Below are 27,694 nucleotides of genomic sequence, written 5' to 3' on the forward strand. Positions count from 1 at the left end.
AGCACAGGCTCCGGACGCGCAGGCTCAGCGGCCATGGCCCACGGGCCCAGCCGCTCTGCGGCATGTGGGATCTTCCCAGACCGGGGCACGAACCTGTGTCCCCTGCATCGGCAGGCGGACTCTCAACCACTGCGCCACCAGGGAAGCCCCAAATTTTAAGATTTTTTGTTCTAGTTCTGTGAAAAATGCCATTGGTAATTTGATAGGGATTGCACTGAATCTGTAGATTGCTTTGGGTAGTAGAGTCATTTTCACAATGTTGATTCTTCCAATCCAAGAACATGGTATATCTCTCCATCTGTTTGTGTCGTCTTCGATTTCTTTCATCAGCACCTTATAGTTGTCAGAGTACAGGTCTTTTGTCTCCTTAGGTAGGTTTATTTATAGGTTTATTTCTATTTTATTCTTTTTGATGCGATGGTGAATGGGATTGTTTCCATAATTTCTCTTTCTGATCTTTTGTTAGTGTATAGAAATGCAAGAGATTTCTGTGTATTAATTTTGCATCCTGCAACTTTACCAAATTCATTGATGAGCTCTAGTTGTTTTCTGGTAGCATCTTTAGGATTTTCTATGTATAGTATGTCATCTGCAAACAGTGACAGTTTTACTTCTTCTTTTCCAATTTGGATTCCTTTTATTTCTTTTTCTTCTCTGACTTCCAAGGCTAGGACTTCCAAAACTATGTTGAATCAAAGTGGCAAGAGTGGATATCCTTGTCTTGTTCCTGATCTTAGAGAAAATTCTTTCAGCTTTTCACCAGTGAGTATGATGTTAGCTGTAGATCTGCCATATATGGCCTTTATTATTTTCAGGTATGTTCCATGTATGTCCACTTTCTGGAGAGTTGTTTTTTTTTCATAAATTGGTGTTGAATTTTGTCAAAAGCTTTTTCTGCATCTATTGAGATGATCATATGGTTTTTACTATTCAATTTGTTGATGTGATGTATCATACTGTTTGATTTGTGAATATTGAAAAATCCTTGCATCCCTGAGATAATTATGACTCGATCTTGGTGTATGATCCTTTTAATGTATTGTTAGATTTGGATTGCTAGTATTTTTTTGAGGATTTTTGCCTCTATGTTCCTCAGTGATATTGGCCTGTAGTGTGTGTGTGTGTGTATGTGGTATGTTTGGTTTTGGTGTGCGAGTGATGGTGGCCTCACAGAATAAGTTTGGGAGTGTTCCTTCCTCTGCAGTTTTTTGGAACAGTTTCAGAAAGATAGGTGTTAGCTATTCTCTAAATGTTTGATAGAATTTGCCTGCGAAGCCATCAGATCCTGGACTTCTGTTTGTTGGGAGTTTTTTAATCAGTTTCAATTTCAGTGCTTGTGACTGGTCTGTTCATATTTTCTATTTCTTCCTGGTTCAGTCTTGGGAGATTGTACCCTTCTAAGAATTTGTCTATTTCTTGTAAGTTGTCCATTTTATTGGCATATTGTTGCTTGTATTTCTGTGGTGTCAGTTGTAAAACTTCTCCTTTTTCCTTTCTAGTTTTATTGATTTGAGCTGTCTCCCTTCTTTTCTTGATTAGTCTGGCTAAAGCTTCATTAATTTTGTTTACCTTTTCAAAGAAGCAGCTTTTAGTTTCATTGATCTTTTCTCTTGTTTTCTGCATTTCTATTTCATTTATTTCTGCTCTGATCTTTATAATTTCTTTCCTTCTACTAACTTTGGGTTTTATTTGTTCTTCTTTCTCTAGTTGCTTTAGGTGTAAGGTTAGGTTTTTATTTGTGATTTTTTTTTTGTTTCCTGAGTAAGATTTTATTGTATTGTAAATTTAAAGAGAAACTTAAATTATTTATTAAAATAAGGCATGTTTCTTTTCAAATGTATGTCAGTGAGAAAGAAAGGGAAGAAATATAACAAATTACATGATGGCAGTTATATAATGAAGATAATATTGTAATATATGATAGGTTTACAACAGATACCATTCTATTGCTTTATTTCTCCTGAGAGTATTTACACGACAATCATGTGACCAACTGAAAGGGCTAGTTTTACGTATGATGTGACTAACCTTACTCTCCTAGTCATAATGATTGAATGAGCAGATTCAGTCTTCAATCAGATTGTATCTTCTAAGTATTTTAAACTGGAACACTGGCAGACTGAGCCAATTTATTGACAAACAGAAAACAAACTGCCCTATGAGTGGTGGTCGAGGCTGTTAAGATTCCCTGGATGGGAACTCTGGAAGTGTCTTTGTTTCTACAATTGCTCACTGGTTCAGTGTTTCCTTGGACCTGTGAAGTACATCTTCTTGTAATAAACTCAGGATAGCTTGAATGACTTTCTAATCACTGACATTAATTTTTCCTTAAAAAATTTAGAGGGCTAAAATAATTAACTGGATAAAATGCAAACTTTGGCCATCTTTGCTTTGTAACATATATTGTTTCATTTTTCTGCTATGAATATAAATAATACATGTCCACCACCAAAACTTTTACATACGTTTTTATATAAAGATGAAAGTCATCTTTAAGTGAATTGCATATTAAACATTGTGCTATAAAAGTGAAATACTTTATAATTGAATCATTTTGTTCTCCCTTCTTAAAATTTGGTTCATTTCCTTTCATGTCTTTTTACTTATGATTCTATAGCTAGATATACAGAATAGATATGTTATTTCTTTTCCTAATATATTTCCCTTTAACAACTATTAATTTGACTGTTTACTATATCACTGTCATGTTTTCTAACGTCTTATTTTAATATATATGTGTACACACACATCCATCAATTTAACAAGTATCTGTCATGTTCAAATATCATTCTGATCTACATTGCACAATAGCGTGTTTACTAGGCATATGAGGCAATCAAAGAGCTTTGAATGGGGCCAGTGGAATTGACACATTCTGTATGAGTAAAATAAACACCAGATTTTCAATACTTTTCAATAGATTACAGTTAGGAAAAAATGTAAAATATTTTGCTAATATTTTATACTGATTACACATTGAAATTATAACATTGAGTTAAGCAAAATGTATCATTAAAATTAACTTTTTTTGGACCTTATTTAATGTTATTTCTTTAAAATGTAAAATTATATATTTGGATCACATTTGTGATTCATGTTTTATTTCTTTGCCAACACTATTCTATAATAGAGTTGAAAGACATGTTCACTTTCAAAGAATATGTAGACCAGTGTGTAATAGTTATATACCTAACAAAAATAATATCATAATGTGAGAATCATATATTATATATATTTCACAGTGAAAATTCAATTGGTGTTGAAATTTGAAGACCAGATAGGAGTTTATGGTTAAAAGCTAGGGAAAAATTTATGCACTCATTATGGCTGATATTCTAAAAGACTTATATACAAAATGATATGAATAAGAGCAGGAGGTTAGAAGCATGTTAACTGGGTAAGTGAAATACTGCATCTATATCTAGGGAATGCTCAACTTTTTAGATACCATGCTCAAAGAGGCTTGATAGTCCTAGATTACTATCTTCATAGAGATCTGAAAAATATTCTTAAAGTAAATATCTATGACTCAGAATTACATTTTAAAATTTACTCTAGTGTATAAGTCCAGCTTGTTTAAACATTTGGAAAAAGTACACAGTCCATTTCTCCTTTATAATTTTTTTTTGTTATTTCTCAATGTTATTATGTTTCTTAAAAGTATAAACGCTTGGGCATTCACTGTATATGTAGGACACATACATGAATCATGGTTACTTGGGAATTCCAGAATTTCCATCTAGCTTTGACTTTTAAGAGCATTAAAATTTGAACCTGAATGGCCAAAGGGAAAGAAAAAAACAAAAACTGCTAGAAATTTCATGGTCCTGTTTTACCTCATTATCCTACTGTTTATAAAATTGAAAAACCATGCTGAGCTGAATGTACAATGGCCTGAATAAAATCGATTTTAACATTGTGTATCCCTCGTCTTAACTTAGTCATTGACAACAATGAAAAAAAGTTACGGTAGTCAATATTTCTTTATGTACTACATGTGTAGCTGCTGTTTGTTTATGCTGTGAATTTACCTTGTCATGAGGAACAAAACTGATAGAGATCAGGATCATCATTCAGAAAACCAAGGTTAGGTCAGTTCTCAATCTTCTCATTAAAACAGTGATTAAAATGACACCTACAATTTAAGAATAAAGTACATTTTAGGTTAACTATGTATTTTAATTTGCGGAATTTAATTTTGAAGGAGATGGTAAAATATAGTTGTATTACACAAAATTCATATAAATGTATTATTAAAAATTCACATTTCAAAAATTCTTCATTAAGAATGAGAGATATCAGAGATGACATAGCATATTAAGCTAGAGAAAAGTATTTTTAGCTCTTATTTGTTCACTTTGATCATATATGAAAAATGTAGAAAAATTTTTATTCCTACCAATATAAAAACATGAGATCAAGTTAAAAAGAGTAGTAATAGAAAAAAATGATTTTGCTCTATTTTGTACATCAGCCACCATTTGAATAAAATTATAATTGCTGTAAAGTTTATCACTGCCTTATTATATTTTGCCTTGAATAATTTTATATGAATTTATTAAGATATTCTGACTTCCATTCCCAGAATCTGGGGGCAAGATTACATTTTTAAACCAACATTCAGAAACCCTGTTCTCTTGATGCTAATAGCATGATGCTTGTTTTCTTGACTCAGTGCTTTAATTTAATTAAACCTTCCTGCTGTTCGGAAACCACTGTTCAGTAATTCTGTTTTGTACTAGGAAAAGAAAAATTACTGCAACATTTTCAGTCCAGAAGACGGTCTACTGGGAAGTTAGATCCCAGTGTCCCAAAAGCTACTAAATATAAAAGTAGCTTGGCATAGATTCACCTTAGCACAACTTCTAGAAAATTAGTTCACATTAAGCTGCATTTAAGTAATTTAGTGTAGTAATATTCTTATCTTAAAATATCTCTCAAAATATGCTGAATATAAACATAATATTCACATATCCAACTGTTCCAAGGAGATTTTGATTCATCTCTTGATCCCATGAGGGTAATCAAACTAAAAATGACAAATTTAAAAAGCACTAATTGCAATAGATTTTGTAGCTTGTTTTTGATATTGTTGCTTGTTTTAACTATATTTACAGGGGAATTAACAAAAGCATAAGCTTAGGAATCATTATTTATCTCTAAGCATGTTTGTTTTCACTTATCAAAAGTACAGAATTATTTTTTAGAGTAGCCCCATTGATCTTAGTGTATCTAATGTGCAATTAGGTAGAAAATTATTCAACTACATGAGCATATTATGACTATTGCTTATTCATTCATGCTGTAACCCAATCCATGCTCAATGATTATTAGTGGGAAAAAAAGCTTGCTTTTTTAACTTTATCACAGATAAATATTATTACATTTAAAAAAATTAAAATATACTATTTCCCATTTATAAATTTAAAAAATACTTCCAGGGACTGATTTCAGGTAGAATCCTTTTTCTTCCAACTGAGATAAATATAATTTGTCCCAATCAGAATGTATTGTTAGAAGTGGAGAGACATTTACTACTCTCATAAATGATGTTAAACAATAGTAAGTTAATAAATGTCTACCAATCCAGGTGTCCACATTCTTAATATCCTTCAGTAGTCTACCTTATCTGGGGTGAAGGGTGGAAGTTATAGATACTTTTATAAGTAAGATCCATGCTCTGTTCCTTATTCTAATAAAGACATGTGCAAATGATGTAAAGGACTAGTAGTGCCATAGATGTTATGAACTAATGGGACGTTTATTCTGTGCCACAGATGTTATGAACTCATGTGACATTTATTCTTAATTTATAAAGCTATCACTGAGTGCTGATAGAGAGGCCAATGTCATTGAAAGAATATATTATTTACATTTTCCTATAGAAGGGGCACACAGGCTCACATGGGAAACACCAGGAGTCAGGAGGTAGAAGACTTGAGTGAGGGGAAAGCCTGAGCCAAGGCCTTAATTGGGGTTTCTGTAGGAAGGCAAGTCAGGGCAGGGTATACAGTGTAAGACTGGCTAGTTTGAGTAATTCTAGCCATTTCTGGGCTACAGGGGTGGTCTCTAGCACCTGGTACCTGACCCTGGAATGATTTAGGACAGGGGAAACATTGACTTGGTGTGTGAGAATGAGATAAGAAGGTGGGTGGGGGCATAGCCTTCGATCCTCACAGGAAAGGCCAGTTCCAGGCAAGGTGACTTACAGGAGAGAGGTAAATACTTTGGCTGATAGTTTGGCCTGGTGATTAATAGATACACAGAATCTAAGAAAACATAACTAGAACAACAATAAATGTGGCAATTTTAAGTACAGCACAAGGCAAGTGGAGGTGGTGTATTTCTGTGTGGAAAATTCTCCATGTGCTCTTGCCTAGCTCTTTATTAGAACAACCAGCCACCTAAGCTAAACAATAAAACAAACTAAAAGATTAAACACTGTGCTTACCTGCAGGATTTTCCAATTCAACTTAGAGTATGGCCTAAGGAAGGGATTGAATAAAACTATTTTCTTGAAGACACTTCTCTTGGGAAATATGACTGACTGAATTTCAAATCTAGCTCTAGCAAAAGCTAGCCACATGTCTGGGCAATTTAGGGAATTTCTTTTCCTCCGCTCTAAAACCAGTAATAGTTAAACATAGTTATTGAAAGAATTAAATGTGATAAATTTTCAACAATGCTTAGACTTAACGCTTTGCTTAGGCAGAACTCCCTAAACAGAACTACCACAGCATGTAGCGAGAGAAAGCACTGCTGTTCCCCACATCCTATCTTGGGCAGATATTCTACTGACACGGTGGTTTTATTAGTTTTGAGCTAGAAACTGGAGAGTATTAAGAGAACTTTCTATTACCTTGAAGTCTTTAATTTAACCTCACCAGAGAAAGAAGTATAAAGTCTATCAAACATATAGTTTAACAAGTTAAAACACATCAATTTAATTTAAAAGATATTTAACTTTATAAAATTATGACATTAATATTTTCAAATTATTAAGAACAAAAAAGGCATTACTCAATCTATTTATCTGTACATGTATATCATGCAAAAGTGTCAGACATGAAATGAAATACATCCGGTGTTACAAAAGGTGATACACCATTGTTAAAAAATAAAGCTTATCATTTTATTGCATTACTGTTTAAAATAGGAAATTAAAAATTTGCCTCTCTTAACTATAAAAAGAACATCATAATGAATTGGCAATTTATTAAACAATACTTAATATTTTTGCCCATGGTGTTAAGAATCTAACTACTAAAGCTCAAAACAACTATAAATCTGCCTCAACAGACAGGGTAAGTTTGAATTTCTCATTTTACTAAATAATGTAAGGGAAAGTGAGCCACTGCAACTAACACAATATCTGAATTACATTAAGCCCTGGTACAATATATGGCCACAGTAGGCACCCAGAAATTATTTGAGACTATTCAAAATTTATATATATATATGTTAAATAATATTATGTCCAAGGCATTGTACTAGATGGTACAGAGTGCATGAAGAGGAAGAAGATAAATTACCTGTTACCAAGGAGATATCCAAGGAGGGCATACATATAGTATAAGCATTGTCTGTTCTTCTTTAACTTTTCAATCAATAAATAGACATTCTTAGAGAACAAATACAATAATAAATTGCAGCTGATTGAAGATGCACTGAAGAAGTCCTGAGACTCTAGACAATTGGGGAACAATTTTCCATTTAATATGTGACAAAGGGAGAAGGAAAGCAGACTGAATGAAACTTGCCTTAAACCTAAATTTAAAATGCATTACTTAAACGACAGTAAGCGTGATAATTGTTGAAACTTTCTATTTAGGTCATGGCTCTTGTTCTCTTTTAAGCCGGCATTCTATTATGTTTTTTTCCTACATCAAATATAGTTAATAATAGTCTGTAACATATGGACAGCTAATAGTGCCAAATTGTGATGGCAGTGAGAAGCTTAACAGAATACGGTGTGATTATAAAACAGTGTTAGACTTGATATGGCATTTTGTTTCCTAGCTTGTGAGTAGGACAAAAAAGGCACATTTAATATTTTTTAACAAGTAAATGGTAGAGTAGATTTTTTTTAATCCAAGTTTTTAATTTTTTTCACAGCTATTGAGTTTTTGATGTTTTTGACTTCAACACTGTAAGAATAAAAATTTAGTATCAATGTAAATGTCAGGAACTCATGACAGTGCAAGTAACTATAGTATTGTTAACTCACCTTCGATTTAAATATAATGCTTTAATGTGAAATTTCATCATTGTTATTTAGGTAGTAAAATGCTATTATTTAATCTACTATCACAATGAATTTTTTCATTTATATCAAAATGTCATATATCGTATTGACAATATAAATACATTTGTTATGTTTCTAGATTTCCTCAGCAAAGTGTGATAAAGAACAGAAACTCAATTTCCAATTATTGATCCCAAGAATGCTAAAATTTATCTGGTGTTTGGATGTAATTCCAAGAAATGCATTAGCACAACACCTGTGCATTTTGAAATGCTTTGCTCTCAAGCTTTATAATAATCTCTAAGGCATGAAATAGTCACTCTCACTGAGGAAATCACTGGCATTATAAAAACCTTTTACTCAACTAGAAGCACATTTTTCAAAATCTACATTGCTCATAAAACATTACAGAAATTCATATCACAAAGCAATACTGAATTTGAAATTAGTTATTCAGATTTACTTTTTATTAAAAAATTATACGGAAATAACATAGAAAATTTTAAAATGTGTTTGTATATACTGACATAATTTCTCAATATTTTCAAATGTTTATTTGTCCTTATCAGTATAACCAGGTTTTGACAGGCCTGATTACAAGCATGTATTTTATTACATGCAAATTGAGATACTACTATTTGTTTATGGTTTGAAGGATTTAAATTTTTAAATTACTGTTTCGCCATGTATCCCCAAGTATTTTAAAATGTTGAAATATTTTTTAACTCTCAGATGTTCCTATGTCAAGATGATTAAATGTCTTCATTATTTAACAAGCTAAGTATTTCAATAACCTTCCACCAAGCTTTCAAAAATCTTTATTACACTAAATGTATCCAAATCCAAATTAAATGAACACAAATTGTGACTTTTTAAAAATGAGTTAACTGCTAAAAGCTTTTTCAGTGTGAATTCAGTGAGACTACCAATTCGAACTGGACATTTAAAAATATTTATCTGATTTTAATCATATTTTTTTTGATTTTCAAATAACTTTTGTTTTTAAATAAAAATTTTGGCTTTTAACTTTTATCAAAGACAAGAGCAAAAAAGAAAGACTTAGTTATTTAGTACCTAGAATAAGAAGTAAAACTGGTGAAAAAAGTTTTATGACATTTCTCTTAACATCTTAAATGTTATTTTAATATGGCCATCACAATTTATGCAAAAGAAATTTAGAATATTAATGACAATATTGAAGGGAAACTTTTCAGTATTATTTCTAAATTTATTTAGTGCTCTGGAAGGAAAAATGGGTAATAATTGTTGGGTGCCATCTAAACTCTAAGATCTAGTTGTAACTTTATTGAAGTAAATTTACAACATCAGAATTGACCACTCTCATGAGATACAAACAGCCTGATTGACATACCTCCTTGTTTTATTTATAGGATTCTAAAATTAATATTTCCAAATCTGAATTCTTTATTCACTGTTGCTATACCTATTTTTCTCCTAGTCTTCAAACTTTAAAATTATCATCGTTCACTCACCATTTGATCAACCCTTGATTATACCCATTTCCTTATGCCACATGAATAAGGCATCCATAAATCTTGTCTTCTTTTCAAATTATAATCCATTCAATTCTATTGATTTTTTTACCAATACAGTTCAAGACGCAATCATGATTCACCTAATAATGACAATAGCCATGGATTCCTTTTCACATTTGCTTATCCAAAATTCATTCCCTCCATGATAATCAGAATGGTCTCTTTAAAACTTTATAGATCATAAGTCTCATAAAACTTCTCATTGACCAAATAATATTTAAAACCCTAATCTGACTTAGGATGGCCTCCGTTATATCACTCCTATATAAATCTATTATTATTTATTACCAGCCCTTAGTAAGAATAAATCGTGGAAACTAAAGGGTGGAATTGCGAGATAACTAGGGATTATAATAATAATTGTGAGAGATGATAGGAATTTGAATCAAGATGCTAGTGGTGAAGGTGGTGAAAAGCAGTCAAATTCTCTGATACTGTGAAAGAAGTGCCAACACATTTCCTTGGCTGATTGGAATTAAGGGAGAAATAATAAAAGGCCTGAAGAATGGCTTGCAAATTTGGTCCTGAAAATTTGGAAAAATGGGTTTTTTGCTAACATGGGCAAAACAGTAGTAGAACCTGAACTGAAGGTAGTGTTGCAAAGATTAGGTATTTCTTTATAAACATAATAATTTTGAGAAGCGTATCCAATATCAAAATATAGATGTCAAAGAAGCATTTGAATCTATGTGCTTCTAGTTCAGAGAAGAGATGTACAATGTAAAGTTGAGAGTTGTCTACATATAGTATTTAAAACTTGAGATCGACTATCAAAAATGTCAGTTGCTGTAGACTACATGTGTCTCCTCAAAATTCATATGATGAATGTGATAGTATTAGCAAGTGGGGTAGTTGGGAGGTTTTAAGGTCATGAGGGTGAAGCCCTCATAAATGGGACTAATGCTCTTGTAAAAAGGGACCCTAGAGAGTTCTCTCTCCCTTTTTCCCACATGTTAGGACACAAGGAGAAGTCAGCAGTCTGCAACCTGGAAGAGGGCTTTCACCAGAATTCGACTATGCTGGCATCATGATTTTGGACTTTTAGCCTTCAGAACAGTGAGTGAAAAAATTTCTATTGCTGATAAGCAATCAAGTTTGTTATTTTTTACAGCAGCCCAAATTGATTAAGATATCAGTAGACATGAATAAATAAAAGAGAAAGAATAATCCAAACCAGACTACTAGACATAGATGAAGTATTTGACACATGGGTGAAAATATCTATCATTACAACAACTGTATTCCTTTAAGTGATATAAAATAATATTTATTACTGTTAATAAATAGAACATATTTTAATACAAAAATTATAACACAAAATTTGGGAGAAAATGACCTGTATTTCATGCCCTGAATACACATTAAATAATTTAGAGATTTTGCAAATCTAAGAAACACTATTCAAGGAAAACCCATTTTGTTGGTGGTTTCCTTTGCAGAGTAGAAGCTTTTTATTTCGATGTGGTCCCATTTTAAAAAAAAAAATTCTTTTGTTCCCTTGTCTTTGGAGTTAGATCCAAAAAGAAAAAATATTAAGACTGATGTTAAGGAGCTTACCACCTAGGTATTCTTTTAGGAGTTTTATGATTTCAGGTCTTACACGTTCCAATCTTTAATCCATTTTGAATTAATTTTGATGTATGGTTTAAAACAGTAATTCAGTTTTATTGTTTTGCATGTAGATATCTAGTTGTCCAAATAGCACTTATTGTGAAGAGAATGTCCTTTCCCTACTATATGTTCTTGCTGTCTTTGTCATATATTGACAATAGATGGGTGGGTTTATTTCTGGGCTCTCTGTTCTGTTCCTCTGATCTTTTTATCCCCAGATTTACTGAGGTGTAAATGACAAATAACAAACTGTAAATTTTAAAGATACATAGTTGGATAAGTTTTGACATATGTGTATACCTGTGAAACCATCACCATAATTAAGATAATTAGAATATCCATCACCCCAGAAGTTCTTCAGCCACATCGTAATTTCTCCCTCCTTCCCATACCAACACAATTCCACCCACAGACAACCAATCATTTGCCTTCTGTCACTATAAAATTTTACAGAAATAGAATCATAAGTATTCTTTAAAAACATTTTTAAATTTATTTATTCATTGAGGTATAGTTGATTTAAAATATATTAATTTCAGATATACAACATAGTGATTCAAAATTTTTATAGATTATACTCCATTTATAGTTATTATACAACAGTGGCTATATTCTCTCTGCTGTACAATATTTCCTTGTAGCTTATTTATATTGTACATAGGAGTTTGTACCTCTTAGTCCCCTAACCCTCTCTTGCCCCTCCTAACTTCACTCTGCCCATTGGTAACCACTAGTTTGTTCTTTATATCTGTGAGTCTGTTTCTGTTTTGCTATATACATTTGTTTTATTTTTTAGATTCCACATAAAAGTGATAGTATATAGTATTTATCTTTCTCTTATTTAACTAAGCATCATACCCTCCTTCAGGTCTATCCATGATGTTGCAAATTGCAAAATTTGTTTCTTTATTATGTCTGAGTACTATTCCATTGTATACATATACTACATCTTCTTTATCCATTTATCTATTAATGGACACTTTGCTTCCATATCTTGGCTATTGTGAAAAATACTGCTGTGAACATCAAGGTACATAAATTTTTTTGAATTAGTGTTTTCATTTTCTTTGGATACATAACCAGGAGTGGAATTGCTAGATCATTTGGTAGTCCTTTAATTTTTTTGAGGAACCTCCATAGTGTTTTCCACAGTGGCTGTACCAGTTTACATCCCCACCAACAGTGTACAAAGGATTCCCTTTTCTCCATATCCTTGACAACATTGGTTATTTGTGGTCTTTTTGATGATAGCCGTTCTGACAGATGTGAAGTGATAGCTCAAGGTGGTTCTGATTTGCATGATGATTAATGATGTTGAGCATCTTTTCATGTGCCTGTTGGCCACCTGCATGTCTTCTTTGGAAAAATCTTAATTCAAGTATTCTGCCCATTCAAGTTGTTTATGTTTTTGATATTGAGTTGTATGATCTGGTTATATACTTTGGAAATTAACCCATTATCAATTATACATTTGCCAATATTTTCTCCCATTCAGTAGGTTGTTTTTAAATTTTGTCAGTGGTTTCCTTTACTGTGCTTTTGTACCTTAGGAGACAGATACAAAAAAATACTACTACAATCTATGTCAAAGTGTGTTCTACCTATGTTTTCTTCTAGGAATTTTGTTTCCAGTCTTATATTTAGGTCTTTAATATATTTTGAATTTATTTTTGTATACATTGTAAGAAAATGTTATAATTTCATTCTTTTGCATGTAGCTATTTTCCCCAGCACCAATTATTGAAGAGACTGTATTTTTCCCCGTTGTATATACTTCCTTCAGTTGTCATAGATTAATTGACCATAAGCGTGTGGGTGTATTTCTGGGCTTTCTGTTCTGTTACATTGATCTGTGTGTTTTGTGCCAGCACCATACTGTTTTGATGACTGTAGCTTTGTAGTACCATCTGAAGTCAGGGAGCATGATATTTCCAGCTCTGTTCTTTCTCAAGATTATTTTGGTTATTTAGGGTCTTTTATATTTTAATACAAATTTTTAAGTTAGTTGTTCTAGTTCTGTGAAAAATGTCATGGGTATTTTCATAAGGATTGCATCGAACCTACAGATTGCCTAGGAGAGTAAAGTCATTTTGACAATATTGATTTTTCCAATCCAAGAACGTGGTATATCTTTCCATCTTCAATTTCTTTCATCAGCATCTTACAGTTTTCGGCATACAGGCCTTTTGCCTCCTGAGGTAAGTTTATTCCCGGGTATTTTATTCTTTTTGATGCAATGGTAAATAGGATTTTGTTTCCATAACTTCTCTTTCTGACCTTTCACTGTTAGTGTATAGAAATGCAACATATTTCTATGTATTAATTTTGTATCCTGCAACTTTTCTGAATTCATTGATGAGCTCTAGTAGTTTTCTGGTAGCATCTTTAGGATTTTCTGTGTATAGTATCATGTCATCTGCTAACAGTGATAGTTTTATTTCTTCCTTTCCGCTTTGGATTTCTTTTATTTCTTCTCTGATTGCTGTGGCTAGGACTTCCAATACTGTGTTGAATAAAGGTAGTGAGAGTGAGCATCCTTGTCTTGTTCTTAATCTTAGAGAAAATTCTTTCAGATTTTCACTGTTGAGTATGATGTTAGCTGTGGGCTTATCATATATGTCCTTTATTATGTTGGGATATGTTCCCTCTATACCCACTTTATAAAGACGTTTTATCATAAATGGATGTTGAATTTTGTCAAAAGCTTTTTCTGCATTCATTGAGATGACATTATTTTTAATCTTCAATTTGTTAATGTGCTGAATCACACTGACTGATTTGCAGATATTGAACCATGTTTGCACCCTGGGTTAAATTACACTTGATCAAAATGTATGACCCTTAATGTATTATTGGATTTGGTTTGATAATATTTTGTTGAGGATTTTTTGCACCTATGTTCATCAGTGATATTGGCCTATAATTTTCTTTTTTTGTGTGATATCATTACCTGGTTTTGGTATTAGGGTGATGCTGGCTTGTGGAATGGTTTCAGAAGCATTCCTTCCTTTTCAAATTTTTGGAATAGTTTGAGAAGGATAGGTGTTAATTCTTCTCTAAATATTTGATAGAATTCACCTGTGAAGCTATCTGGTCCTAGACTTCTGTTTGTTGGGGAGATTTTTATTACTGATTCAATTTCATTGCTGGTAATTGGTCTGTTCACATTTTCTATTTCTTCCTGGTTCAGTCAGGAGATTTTCCATTTCTTCTAAGTTGTCCAATTTATTGGAATATAGTTGTTCATAGTTACCTCTTGTGAACCTTTGTATTTCTGTGGATTCAGATGCAACTTCTTTTTAATTTCTGATTTTATTGATTTGGGCCTTCTCTTTTTCCTGATGACTCTGGCTAAAGATTTATCAATTTTGTTTATCTTTTCAAAGAACCAGCTTTTATTTTCATTGGCCTTTTCTATTATGATTTCTTTACTTCTACTAATTTTTGATTATGTTTGTTCTTCCTTTTCTTGTTCTGTTAGGTGTAAGGTTAGTTTGTTTCTTGGAGATTTTTCTTACTTCCTGAGGCAGGCTTGTATCACTATAAACTTCCCCTCTTAGAACTGATTTTGCTGTGTTCCATATATTGTGGAAGGTTTTGTTTTCACTTTCATTCACATCCAGGTATTTTAAAAAATTTCCTCTTTGACTTCTGCAATGATCCATGGTTGTTTAGGAGCATATTGTTTAGCCTCCACATGTTAGTAATTTTTGCAGTTTTTTTCCTTGTAGTTGATTTCTACTCTCATAGCATTGTGGTTGGAAAAATTGCTTGATATGAATTTTCTCAAATTTACTGAGACTTGCTTTGTGACCTAACTTGTGATCTACCCTTGAGAATGTTCCATGTGCATTTGAAAAATGTGTATTCTGCTCTTTTTGGATGGAATGTTCTATATATCAATGAAGTCCATCTGATATAATGTGTCAATGAAGGTTATTGATTTTCTCTCTGGATGATCTGTCCATTGAAGTAAGTGGGGATTTAATGTCTCCCACTATTATTGCATTACTGTCAGTTTCTCCCTTTATGTCTGTTAATGTTTGCTTTATTTATTTAGGTGCTCCTTTGTTGGGTACATATATATTTACAAATGTTACAAATTTCTTCTTGGATGGATCCCATGGTCATTATATAATGTCCTTCTTTGTCTCTAGTTACAGTCTTTGTTCTAAAGTCTATTTTACCTGATAAGAGTATTGCTAACCCAGCTTTCTTTTTGATTTTCATTTTCATGAAATAACAATTTCCAACCCCTCACTTTCAATCTGTGTGTCTTTAGATCTGAAGTGAGTTTCTTATAGGCAGCATATGTATGGAGTTTGTTTGTGTATCCATTTAGTTGGTCTAATTGGGAGCAGTGCTTGTTGGAATTAATCGTTTGGTTTTCTGGAAGGAGCTCCTAAAAGAGGGTTCCCTTCCAATCCCACCACTACATCACCTTCTTTGGATGAACACCAGCCTTTGGTGTGGTTGGTGGTATTTCATTTTGCTTGCCCCATGATCTCTTGCATTCCACATTATTGTATAGTATCCACTTTTCATCGTCCACCACAATTTGTTTTAAAAATGGAATGTTTCATTACATTTCAGTAGAGAATCATATGCAGAAATATGGTCAAGAAGGTTTTCTTCATTTATGTGGAACCCAGACATCAGAGTGATTAACATAACCAAGCTGGTGCAAATGATTTTCAACGCTTGATTTGGATATTTTGAGTATGTTGGCTATCTCCTGCATGGTAAACGATTGTTCTCAATGAATGTCTCGATGTGATTGCTATCAACTTCCACTGGTCTACCCGACCGTGGGGCATCATCCAGCGAGAAATCTCCAGCACAAAACTTCGCAAACCACTTTTGACATGTTCGATCAGTCATTGCACCTTCTCCATATACTGCACAAAATTTTTTTTTGCATTTCAGTTGCGTTTTTACCTTTCTTGAAATAATAAAGCATAAAATGCCAAAAAATGTTGCTTTTTCTCTACCACCTTCAATATTAAAATGGCTACACAAAAATTCACCAATTTTCATAAGTCTTTTTTTAGTGCACACTGATATCACAGCTGTCACATACAATCTAACAAAATTGCTTTGAATGAAGTTAAAGACAACTAAGTGCTACTACAGCCATCTTACGGAAAAAAACGAATGAACCTTTTGGGCAACCCAATACATTAAATTAATTACTGATAGGTTTGCATTTACTGCCATTTTGTTAATTGTTTGGGGGTTGTTTTTGTAGTTCTTTTTTATTCCTTTCTTCTACCTTTGTTCTCTCACCTTGTTATTTGATGACTATCTTTATTGTTATCTTTGGATTTTTCTTTTTTGTGTATCTATCTATCTCTTATAGATTTCTTGGTTTGTAGTTACTATGAGGTTTAAATATAGCAATCTATCTATCTATCTATGCATGATGATTTTAAGTTGCTTATCTCTTAGTTTCAAATGCATTTTAACTATTCTGTATTTTTTACTCCAATCCCCCCACAATTATTGTTTTTCACATCATATTTTACATGTTTTCATTTTTGGTATCCCTTAACTACTTATTGTATATACAGATGATTTTACTACTTTTGTCTTAATTTTCCTACTAGCTTCATATGGGGCTGATTTACTAACTTTATGTTTGTCTTTTCCAATGAGCTTTTTCTTTTTGTAATTTTCATCTTCCTATTTGTAGCCTTTTCTTTTTTGCTTAGAGAGGTCCCTTTAACGTTTCTTGTAAAGCTCATTTCGTAGTGCTAAACTCTTTTAGCTTTTGCTTATCTGTAAAACTTTTGATCTCTCCATCAAATCTGAATGAGAGTCTTGCCAGGTAGTATATTCCTGATTGTAGGCTTTCCCCTTTCATCACTTTAAATATATTGTGCTACTTCCTTCCCACCTGCAAAGTTTCTGCTGAAAAGCCAGCTGGTAGCATTATGGGAGTTCCCTTGTATGTAACATTGTTTCCCCTTGTTGCTTTTATTATTGTCTGTCTTTAATTTTTGCCATTTTAATTACAATATGTCTTGGTGTGGTCCTCTTTGGGTTGATCTTGTTTGGGACTGTCTTTGCTTCCTGGACCTGGATGTCTGTTTCCTTTCCCAGGTTAGGGAAGTTTTCAGCTATTTGTCTTCATATATAGTCTCTGCCCCTTGCTTGCTGTCTCTTCTTCTGGGACCCCTATAATGTGAATGTTAGTAGACTTGATGCTGTCTCAGAGGTCTCTTAAACTGTCCTCATTTCTTTTTATTCGTTCTTCTTTTTCCTGTTCAGCTTCAGTGACTGACATCCACTGCTCTCTCTTCCAGCTCACTGATCTGTTCCTCTTTATCATTTAATCTACCGTTGATTCCTTCTAATGTATTTTTCATTTTAGCTATTGTATTTTTAATCTCTGGTTCTTCTTTGCATTTTTCTATCACTCTGTTTATCCATTCTCCTCTCAAGTTCTTTGAGCATTTTTACAATCATTACCTTGAATTCTTTATTGGGTAGATTGCCTATCTCCACTTCACTTAGTTGTTCTTTTGGGGTGTTATCTTGTTCCTTCTATTGGAACATGTTCCTCTGTCACCTCATTTTGCAAATCAGCTGTTTCCTTTTTTGTGTATCTGGTAGGCTGGTTACATTTCATGACCTTGCAGTATTATCCTTTTGTTGGAGATGTCCTATACATCCCAGCAGCAACCTCCCCTCTGTATGTTGTGTGCTCTAGGTGTGTCTCCTATGTGCACTGTGTGGGTCCTTCTGTTGTGGAGAGCTGACTACTGAAGGTGGTATTGTAGGTATGGCTGGTCCCAGATCCATTTGGTTGCCAGTCCCTGCCTTGTGTGGAGGCTGTTGGATGCTGGTAGGCAGGTCTGGGTCATGCAGCAGCTGGCTGTAGAACTCTAGGGGGTCCAAGGACTAATATGGCTCACTGATGGGTAGAGCCAGGTCCCCAGGTCTCTGGCTGTAGATCCCTGTATGTCCCAAAGCTGGTATCAGCCTGCTGGTGGGTGGAGCTGGATCTCAAGGATTCTGGCTGAGGAGCACAAGGTGTCCCAGAGTATGCCTGCTGGTTGTCAGGGATGGAATCCATGTGGTTGTAGGGTTGCTGCTGGCCTGCTGACATGCTGTTTGGATCCTAACAAAGGAGGCTGCTGGGCTGAGGTTGTCTTGAGGCTGCTGTCTGCATGCTGGTGGGTAGGATGGGGTCCAGTAGATCCTGGGGCTGCTACCCGCCCAACAGAGCATTAAGTTGGATCCTGGAGTTAGTGCTGGTCCACTAGCAGGCAGAGGTGGGTCCTAGGCTCTCTTCCTGCAGGGCCCAGGTACCTCAAAGCTGCTGCTGGACTGCTGATGGGTGGGTCCAGTTCCTGACATAGCTGGATGCAGGTTCCAGGGTATCTTGTCCTAAAGCTTGTATTGGCCCGATGGTGAGTGGGGCTGGATTCCAAGGAGGTGGGCTGAGGGGCCCAAGTTGTCTCAGAGCTTGTCTTTGCCAGCTGATGCACAGGGATGGGGCCCTTTGTGACCCAGGGCTGGTGTTGGCCTGCTGGTAGGTGGACTGGGTCTGCCAGGGCAGGCTGCAGCACTGTTGTGATCCTGGGGCTAGTGTCTGTCTGGTGGTGGTGACGCTGGTGCACAGTGGGTCCTGAAGCTCATGCCTGCCCAGTAATAGGCAGAGTTGGGTCCTAGGGTCTCTGGCTGGGCCTTGGGGGTCCCAGGTCTCATTCCTGTTGTGTGGGGTTGGTTCCTGTGCCCACTAGTGGACAGGGCCATGTACAGGGTGGCTTTGGGCTCAGAGGTTCTTAAGTCAGCCTGCCTGCTAGTGGGTGGGGCTATGTCCCCACCCTGCTAGTTACTTGGCCTGAGGTGTCCCAGTAATAGTGCCTACAGGCTGTGGGAAGAAGCAGGGCTGGGTCCCAAGGGTCATAAGCTACAGGGAGGAGTACAGATTGGTGCTTGCCAGCACTAGTGTCCATGTGGTAGAAGGAGCTCCCCAAAATGGCTGCTGCTAGTGTCTGTTGTCCCAAGGTGAATTTAGGTTGCCTCCTGCCTCTCCAGGAGACTCTCCAAGATCAGCAGGTGGGTCTGGCCCAGGCTCCTTTCAAATTACTGCTTCTGTCCTGAGTCCCAGAGCTCGTGAGATTTTGTATGTGTCCTTTAAGAGCAGAGTCTCTATTTTCCCACAGCCCTCTGTCTCTCCCAAAAGTATACCCTGGTGGCTTTCAAAGACAAATGTTCTCGGGGCTTGTCTTCCTGGCACAGAACCACTGGGCTGGGAAGCCCGATGTGGGGCTCAGGCCCCCTCTCCTTGGGGAGAACCTCTGCAATTTTTATTATTCTCCCATTTGTGGGTTAACCACTCAGGGGTATGGATCTTGACCATACCACAAGTCTCTCTTATCTGTCTTGCTGTGATTCCTTCTTTATATCTTTAGTTGCTTTTCCATTAGATTTCAGTCTTTTTCATCAATAGTTGCTCTGTAAATAGTTGTAATTTTGGTGTGCCCATGACAGGAGTTGAGTGCAGGTCTTCCTACTCTACCATCTTGCAGCAATCTCAATGTATGTGTCTATTTTTATGCTGATACCATACTGTTTTGATTACTATAGCTTTGTAGTACAGTCTGAAATCAGGATGTATGATACCTCCAGCTTTGTTCTTTTTTCTCAGTATTGTTTTGGCTATTCAGGGTCTTTTGTGGTTCCATACATATTTTAGAATTATTTGGTCTAGTTCTGTGAAAATTGCCATTGGCATTTTGATAGCTACTGTAGATAGCTTTGGGTATTGTAATCATTTTAACAATATTAATTCTTCTAATCCATAAGCATGGAATATCTTTCCACTTGTTTGTGTCTTCTTCAGTTTCTTTCATCACTGTCCAGTAGTTCTATGTGTACAGTGTCACTCCTTGGTTAGATTTATTCCTAAGAATTTTATTCGTTTTGATGCTATTGTAAATTGAATTGTTTTCTTCATTTCTCTTTTTGATAGTTTGTTATTAATGTATAGAATTTTGTATCCTGCAACTTTATTGAATTCATTTATTAATTTTATCAGTTTTTGGTGGAGTCTTTAAGGTTTTCTATATGTAGTATCGTCTCATCTGCACGTAGTGAGAGTTTTCTTTTGTTCCAATTTGTATGCCTTTTATTTCTTTTTCTTTCTAATTTCTCTGTCTAGAAATTCCACTACTGTATTAAATAAATAAAAGTGGGGAGTGTTGGCATCCTTGTCTTGTTCCTGATCTTAGAGGAAAAGCTTTCAGCTTGCCTTTGAGTCTGATATTAGATGTGGGCTTTCATACATGGCCCTTACTGTCTTGGAGTACATTCCTTTTATATCTTATTTGTTGAGAGTTTTTATCATGAAAGATTGTTGAATTTTGTCCAAAGCTTTTTCTACATCTATTGAGATGATGTGATTTTTATCCTTTATTCTGTTTTAATGTGCTGTATCATACTAACTGAGTTTTGTGTGTTGAACTATTCTTGCATCCCAGAGATCAATCCCACTTGGTCATGGTGTATAGTCCTTTTAAGGTGCTGTTGAATTTGGTTTGCTGGCATTTTGTTGAGGGCTTTTGCATCTATGTTCACCAGGGATATTGTATTGTATAGTTCTTTTCTTATAGTGTCTTTGTTTGGCTTTGATATCAGGGTACTGCTGGCCTCATGAAATGAGTTTAGAAGTGTTCCTTCTTCTCCAGGAAGACTTTAAAAGGGTTTGGTGTAAATGCGTTTTTCTTTTCTTTAATTTTTAGTAGAATTCACCAGTGAAGCCACCTCATCTTGGACTTTGCTTCATGGGGAGATTATTAATTACTCACTTATTATTCATATAAATGTTTTACCTCATCATGATTCAGTCTCAATAGGTTGTATGTTCTATAAATTTATCCATTTCTTATAGGTTATCCAATTTGTTGGTGCATAATTATTCATAGTAGTTTTTTATGATCCTTTTTATTTCTGTGGAGTCAACTGTAATGTCTCCTCTTCCACTTATGATTTTATTTACTGGAGTCTTTTTCTTCTTAGTATAGCCAAGAGTTTGTCAGTTTAGTTGATCTTTCAAAAAAAACAAAAACCCCAACTTTTAGTTTTGTTGATTTTTTTCCCTTGAGTTTCTATTTTCTTCTATTTCATTTATTTCTGATGCTTGTTATTTATTTTCTTCCTTCTGCTAACTTTGTGCTTTGATTTTTCTTCTTTCTCTAGTTCTTTGAGGTATAAAGTTAGTACTTTGATTTTTCTTCTTTCTCTAGTTCTTTGAGGTATAAAGTTAGCTTGTTTGGAGTTAGGGGAAAAGGGAATTTGTTATTCAATGGGTATAAAGTTTCAGTTATGCAAGATAAATATGTTGTAGAGATCTGTTGCATAAAAGCATGCCTAGAGGTAACAAAGCAGTGTTTTGTACTTAATTTGTTAAGAGGGTAGATCCTGTATTAAGTGTTTTTAACACAATAAAAGAAAAAAGTGGTTAAAATAATAAATTTTATATTTTGTATATTATCACAATAAAAAAATAATGCTAAGCACCAAAACCTCCCAAAGCATTACCTTTACTTTCGTTTGCTCTTCACTAATTTGCAGAGAAAGTAGTACTGAGAACTATCTTATTAGAATGAGCTTGTCTCACCTTGGACTCTGGCATAAGTAAATTGTATCTGTTTCTACTAATAGCTTGTATTTGTTTTGTCTATTTAGACAAGATTTGGACACATATATTGAAACTATGTTCTTTAGATTATACAAGATATATTTTAGAGATAACTTAAATATTAAACCTGATATTTTGCTTTATGATTTAATTAAAAGTACCTTGGGCTATAAGACAAATCTACATTCAAATCATAGATCTACTAAATATTATCTTTACTTTTCCCTTATAATGAAATTGAACAAGTCCTGACTTCTTCCTTTTTTAGTTTCCTGATGCACAGCAACTATACAATATTTAGCTTATGGACTGAAACAAACATAATATCAGTTTTCAAGCAACAGTATGGATTACTAAACTGAAATAAATGTCAGCATATCAAGGATAAATTTTAATGAATGAGTTTAGGGAACTATATAAAGGAGATTATTCATTATTACAAACTACTCCCTACTCAGAAACACAACACTACATACATAACTAACTTGAGAAAATATTGTTCATACTATTTTCTAAATTCAATATGTGTGTGTGCATTATATATGTGTATTATATATACAGTTATAAGAAGTTATCAAATATTTTCACTTTTCCAACAGAGTACAGCATTGATGATCACCATTTTTTTCAGTCAATAAGTTGATGAGTAATGGAATAACTGAATACAAATAAGTTTGACTGGTTCCATGGTTAAGTCTCAAATTATGAAAAAAAACACTCTGTTTGCCTATTAATGTATTTTCTTGCTAGAACTCATGTGACATGTTCCAACACATGTTGGAACTTCATTTAGAGATGGACAATCACACTCTACCATCCAACAGCTTCTGTAAACTACACATCATGTAGTTTGTGGACGAGTGTATAGAGTATATAAAATCGACTTGGCTTCTACCCCATCTCATTAGCTTCAATGTGAGGATACTAGTAGCAACTTCATATCCATAATGTCACCGTTAGGCTTTTATGAGAATATATTATATTGTATCATGTCATATTATATCATAATATCACAAATAAGCACTCAATAAATGTCAACTATTATTTTTATTGGTGGCTAAACTTCCTTTGTGGCTTAAAGAAACGAATAGGATGTGGTGGGTAGGTGTTTATTTAATTGTGTCTGTGAGAGGGTAGTAGTCCTAAAAATAAATAAACATATGTGTGTGTATATATCTCCATCTCAGCAAGCTACTATGTATTTTTATAAAACTGTATTACTCAGAGCATGACATATTTTATTGTCAATCTTTATGTTCATATGCACTCTTCCCTCTCCCTAGAATTTTCCACTATCTTCCCTCAACCTACGTGTCAACTTTTTTCTTCTTAACTGTCACTTCTTTTCAGAAGACATTTTGGTTTTCATCAAAGGACTGACTAGAAGCTTCTCAGGAATAAAATTAAATTCTAATTTCCTAGTAAAGGATTTAAGGGCTCAGAAAATATTTGTTTAATGACTGACTGAATTTAGCTCCATGTGTTAAGGGAATATTTCATAAATTTCATTCAAAGGAGCTGGGGAGGAGACAAACTATTGGGGAATTGCTTCTTGATGATGTAAGAATAATGAATGGTATTTATTATGTACTGTAGTTGGAATAATGGTGTGAAGAAGCACAGCTAGAGAGAAAAAAGAAAATGTTAAATATGACAAACCTAAGTAGTGGTCCCATAACATCTTAATGAAAAACAGTGTGATAGCAACAGGCTCCAAAATCCTATGCTTTCTAATTCAAGAACGTGGGACTGGTCTGCAATCTATGGAAAAGCAACAATTCAAGTTTTTAAAATTTTTTTCAATTGAGAATGTCAGTTCTATGTGAGATAAAGGGAATTGGGGTAATAGATAAGCTTGAGAAACTAGGATCACAGTCATGCATTAATAAGAAGATTTAGTCAGTCTCTGGTTTACTCAGAGGTCCTTGTGTCCAGAATGACCAGTAAACTCAACATGAAACAGCACTGGTTAGAAATAACAAATATTAGACAAGACACAGACATTGTGTCAGAGTGGCAAATGTAAATTCCTGGCAATCTATCCTTAGAAGTTTGAATTCCATCCACTTACCATTATTTGCTTTGGTCCCCAATATTGTAGTATCACAACACTATATTGAAATTCCTTCTTAATATCAAGAATTGTGAATAGTCTAGGATTTTACTCTACTTACAAGCCTCTAAGTGAGGTAGTTACTGCTTCATGGATACTAGCTGCCTAAAGACTTCCAGAGCCCATAACCACCTCTAGACATGCCCCTAGACATGGCCCTGCCACCAACACAGGGCCAAAACCAAGCTCCACACACCAGTGAGCAGGCATCAGCCCTTCCCACTAGGAAGACTGCACAAGCCTCTAGAGCAGCCTCACCAATCGGGGCAGACACCAGAAGCAAGAAAACTAAAATCCCACAGCCTGTGGAACTGAGTACACAAACAGAGGTCAGAACCTACCCTGGGACCAGCTTGTCCCTGGCCCTTGGGTGACAAGAGGGGAGGGTACTGCTGGGACACATAGGACATGCCCTACAGAGGACCAATTCTCCACAGTCTAAAAACATAATTAACCTTCCACATACATAAAAATACAAATAGGAGTTTAGATAAAATGGTATGGCAGAAAAATATGTTCCAGACAAAGGAACAAGATAAAACTCCAGAAGACTAAGTGATGTGGAGATAGGCAATCCACCCGAGAAACAGTTCAGAGTAATTATCATAAAGATGATCCAAAAACTCTGGAAAAGAATGAATGCACAGGAAATTCCCTGGCAGTCCAGTGGTTGGGACTCCACGTTCTCATTGCTGAGGGTCCGGGTTCAATCCCTGGTCAGGAAACGAAGATCCCAGAAGCCTCATGGGAAAAAAAAAGAATGGATGCACAGATCCATACAGGATCAACCCAAGGAGGAACACACCAAGACACACAGTAATCAAATTCAAATTGACAAAAATTACAGATAAAGAGAAAATATTTAAAAAAAACAAGGGAAAGGCAAGAAATAGCATACAAGGGAATCCCCATAAGACCATCAGCTGATTTTTCAGCAGAAACTCTGCAGGCCAGAAGGGAGTGGCATGATATATTTAAAGCTATGAAAGGGAAATACCTACAACCAAGAATACTCTACCTAGAAAGGCTCTCATTCAGATTTGATGGAGAAATCAAAAGCTTTGCAAACAAGCAAAAGCAAAAAAATTCAGCACCATTAAACTGGCTTTACAACAAATGCTAAACGAATTTCTCCAGGCAGAAAAGAAAAAGCCACAACTATTAATAGAAACAAGAAAATTATGAATGGGAAAGCTCACCAGTAAAGGCAAACATACAGTAAAGGTAGGAAATCATCCACACACAAATATGATATCTAAACAAGTAATCTTGAGAGGAGGAGAGTACAAATCAGAATATGTGAACTGCATTTGAAATTAACAGACCAGCAACTTAAAACAATCATGGATATAAATAGACTGCTATATCAAAACGTCATGGCAACCATAAACCAAAAATCTATAACAGATATACACACAAGAAAGAAAAAGGAATCCAAACCCAACGCTATAGAAACTCATCAAATCACAAGAAAAGAGAGCAAAAGAGGAAAGGAAGAAAAATGACCTTCAAAAACAAATCCAATATAATTAACAAAATGGCAATAAGAACATACATATCAATAATTACCTTAAATGTAAATGAATTAAATGCTCCAACCAAAAGACATACAGACTGACTGAATCGATATAAAAACAAGATCAATATATATGGTGTTTACAAGCACAAACTTCAGATCTAGAGACGAATACAGACTGAAGGTGAGGGGGTGGATAAAGCTATTGCATGCAAATGAAAATCAAAAGAAACTGGGAGTAACAATACTTATATCAGACAAACTAGACTTTAAAGACTGTTACAAGAGACAAAGAAGGACACTACATAATGATCAAGGGATCAACCCAAGAAGAAGATATAACAATTGTAAATATTTATGCACCCAACATAGAAGAACCTCAATATATAAGGCAGATGTTAACAGACATAAAACGAGAAATTGACAGTAACACAATGATAACACAATGATCCAAAACCTATGGGATGCAGGAAAAGCACTTCTAAGAGGGAAGTTTATAGCAATAAAACTTACCTCAGGAACCAAGAAAAATCTTAAATAAACAACCTAATGTTACAAGAAAAGATAACCTAGAGAATGGGAGGAAAAATTTGCAAAAGATGTGACTAACAGGTATACAAACAGCTCATACAGCTCAATATCAAAAAACAACAACAATATCCCAATGAAAAAATGGGCAGAAGATCTAAAAAGACATTTCTCCAAAGATGACATACAGATGGCCAACAGGCACATCAAAATATGCTCAATATTGCTAATTATTAGAGAAATGCAAATCAAAACTACAATGAGCTATCACCTCATTCTGGTCAGAATGGCCATCATCAAAAAGTCTACAAATAATAAATGCTGAGAGGGTGTGGTGTAAAAGGAAGCCTCACGCAGTGTTAGTGGGAATGTAAATTGGTACAGCGACTATGGAGAACAGTGGAAGTTCCTAAAAATAGAGTTACCATATGATTCTGCAATCCCAATACTGGGCATATATCTGGAGGAAAGCATAATTCAAAGAGAGACATGTACACACAATGTTCACTGCAGCACTATCTATAACAGCCAAGACACAGAAGCAACCACACTGTCCACTGACAGATGAATTGGATAAAGAAGATACGGTATATATAGATAATGGAATGTTTCTCAGCCATAAAAAAGAATGAAATAATGCCATCTGCAGCAACATGGATGGACCTAGAGATTATCATACTAAGTGAAGTAAGCTAGGCAGAGAAAGACAAATATCATATGATATCACTTATATGGGAAATCTAAAAACAATGATACAAATGAACTTATTTACAAAACAGAAACAGACTCAGAGAAATAGAAAACCAACTTATGGTAACGAAAGGGGAAAGGCGGGGAGGGATAAATTATGTGTTTGGGATTAACAGACACACACTACTATATATAAAACAGATAACCTATAAAGAACTGCTGTATAGCACAGGGAACTCTACTCATTATCTTGTAATAACCTATAATGGAACAGAATGTAAAAAAATGAATATATATATATATATACACATATATATATATATGTATATAAAAACTGATCACTGCTGTACACCTGAAAATAACACGGCAGTGTAAATCAACTATATTTCAATAAATTTTTTTAAAAAATATTTAAAGAAAATGAGGTAAATATTTTTATTTTAATAAGAATAAGAGGTAAAAAGGATACATTAAGGCTTTACTTATTAATTTTATTTATACTACAAAAATCAATGATATCAATTAAACAATTTGGGGTTTGTTGTTTCACATGATGCAAATACTCTTGTCAGCATTACTTTATATTATTTTAAAATGATAATACTTATAGGACATACTTGCCTGACCATCATTTTCCCTCTTATTTTTTTACATCTTTATTGGAGTATAATTGCTTTACAATGATGTGTTAGTTTCTGCTTTATAACAAAGTGAATCAGTTATAAATATACATATGTTCCCATATCTCCTCCCTCTTGCACCACCCTCCCTCCCACCCTCCCTA

General features: G+C 34.4%; 1 long non-coding RNA gene across 1 annotated transcript in view; it reads right to left on the reverse strand.

The window, feature by feature from the left end:
• The window catches only part of LOC113611062 (uncharacterized), a 135,872-nt gene that overhangs the window by 64,048 nt on the left and 44,130 nt on the right, over window positions 1–27,694 (reverse strand). The window contains exon 3 of the long non-coding RNA XR_003429345.1: window positions 4,032–4,135. This is a non-coding gene — a long non-coding RNA (uncharacterized LOC113611062). The remainder of the gene's footprint in view (window positions 1–4,031; window positions 4,136–27,694) is intronic.

The sequence above is a fragment of the Aethalodelphis obliquidens genome, unplaced genomic scaffold (genome assembly GCF_003676395.1).
Source record: "Aethalodelphis obliquidens isolate GAN/ISIS:26980383/991018 unplaced genomic scaffold, ASM367639v1 scaffold67, whole genome shotgun sequence".
Lineage (NCBI taxonomy): Eukaryota > Metazoa > Chordata > Mammalia > Artiodactyla > Delphinidae > Aethalodelphis > Aethalodelphis obliquidens.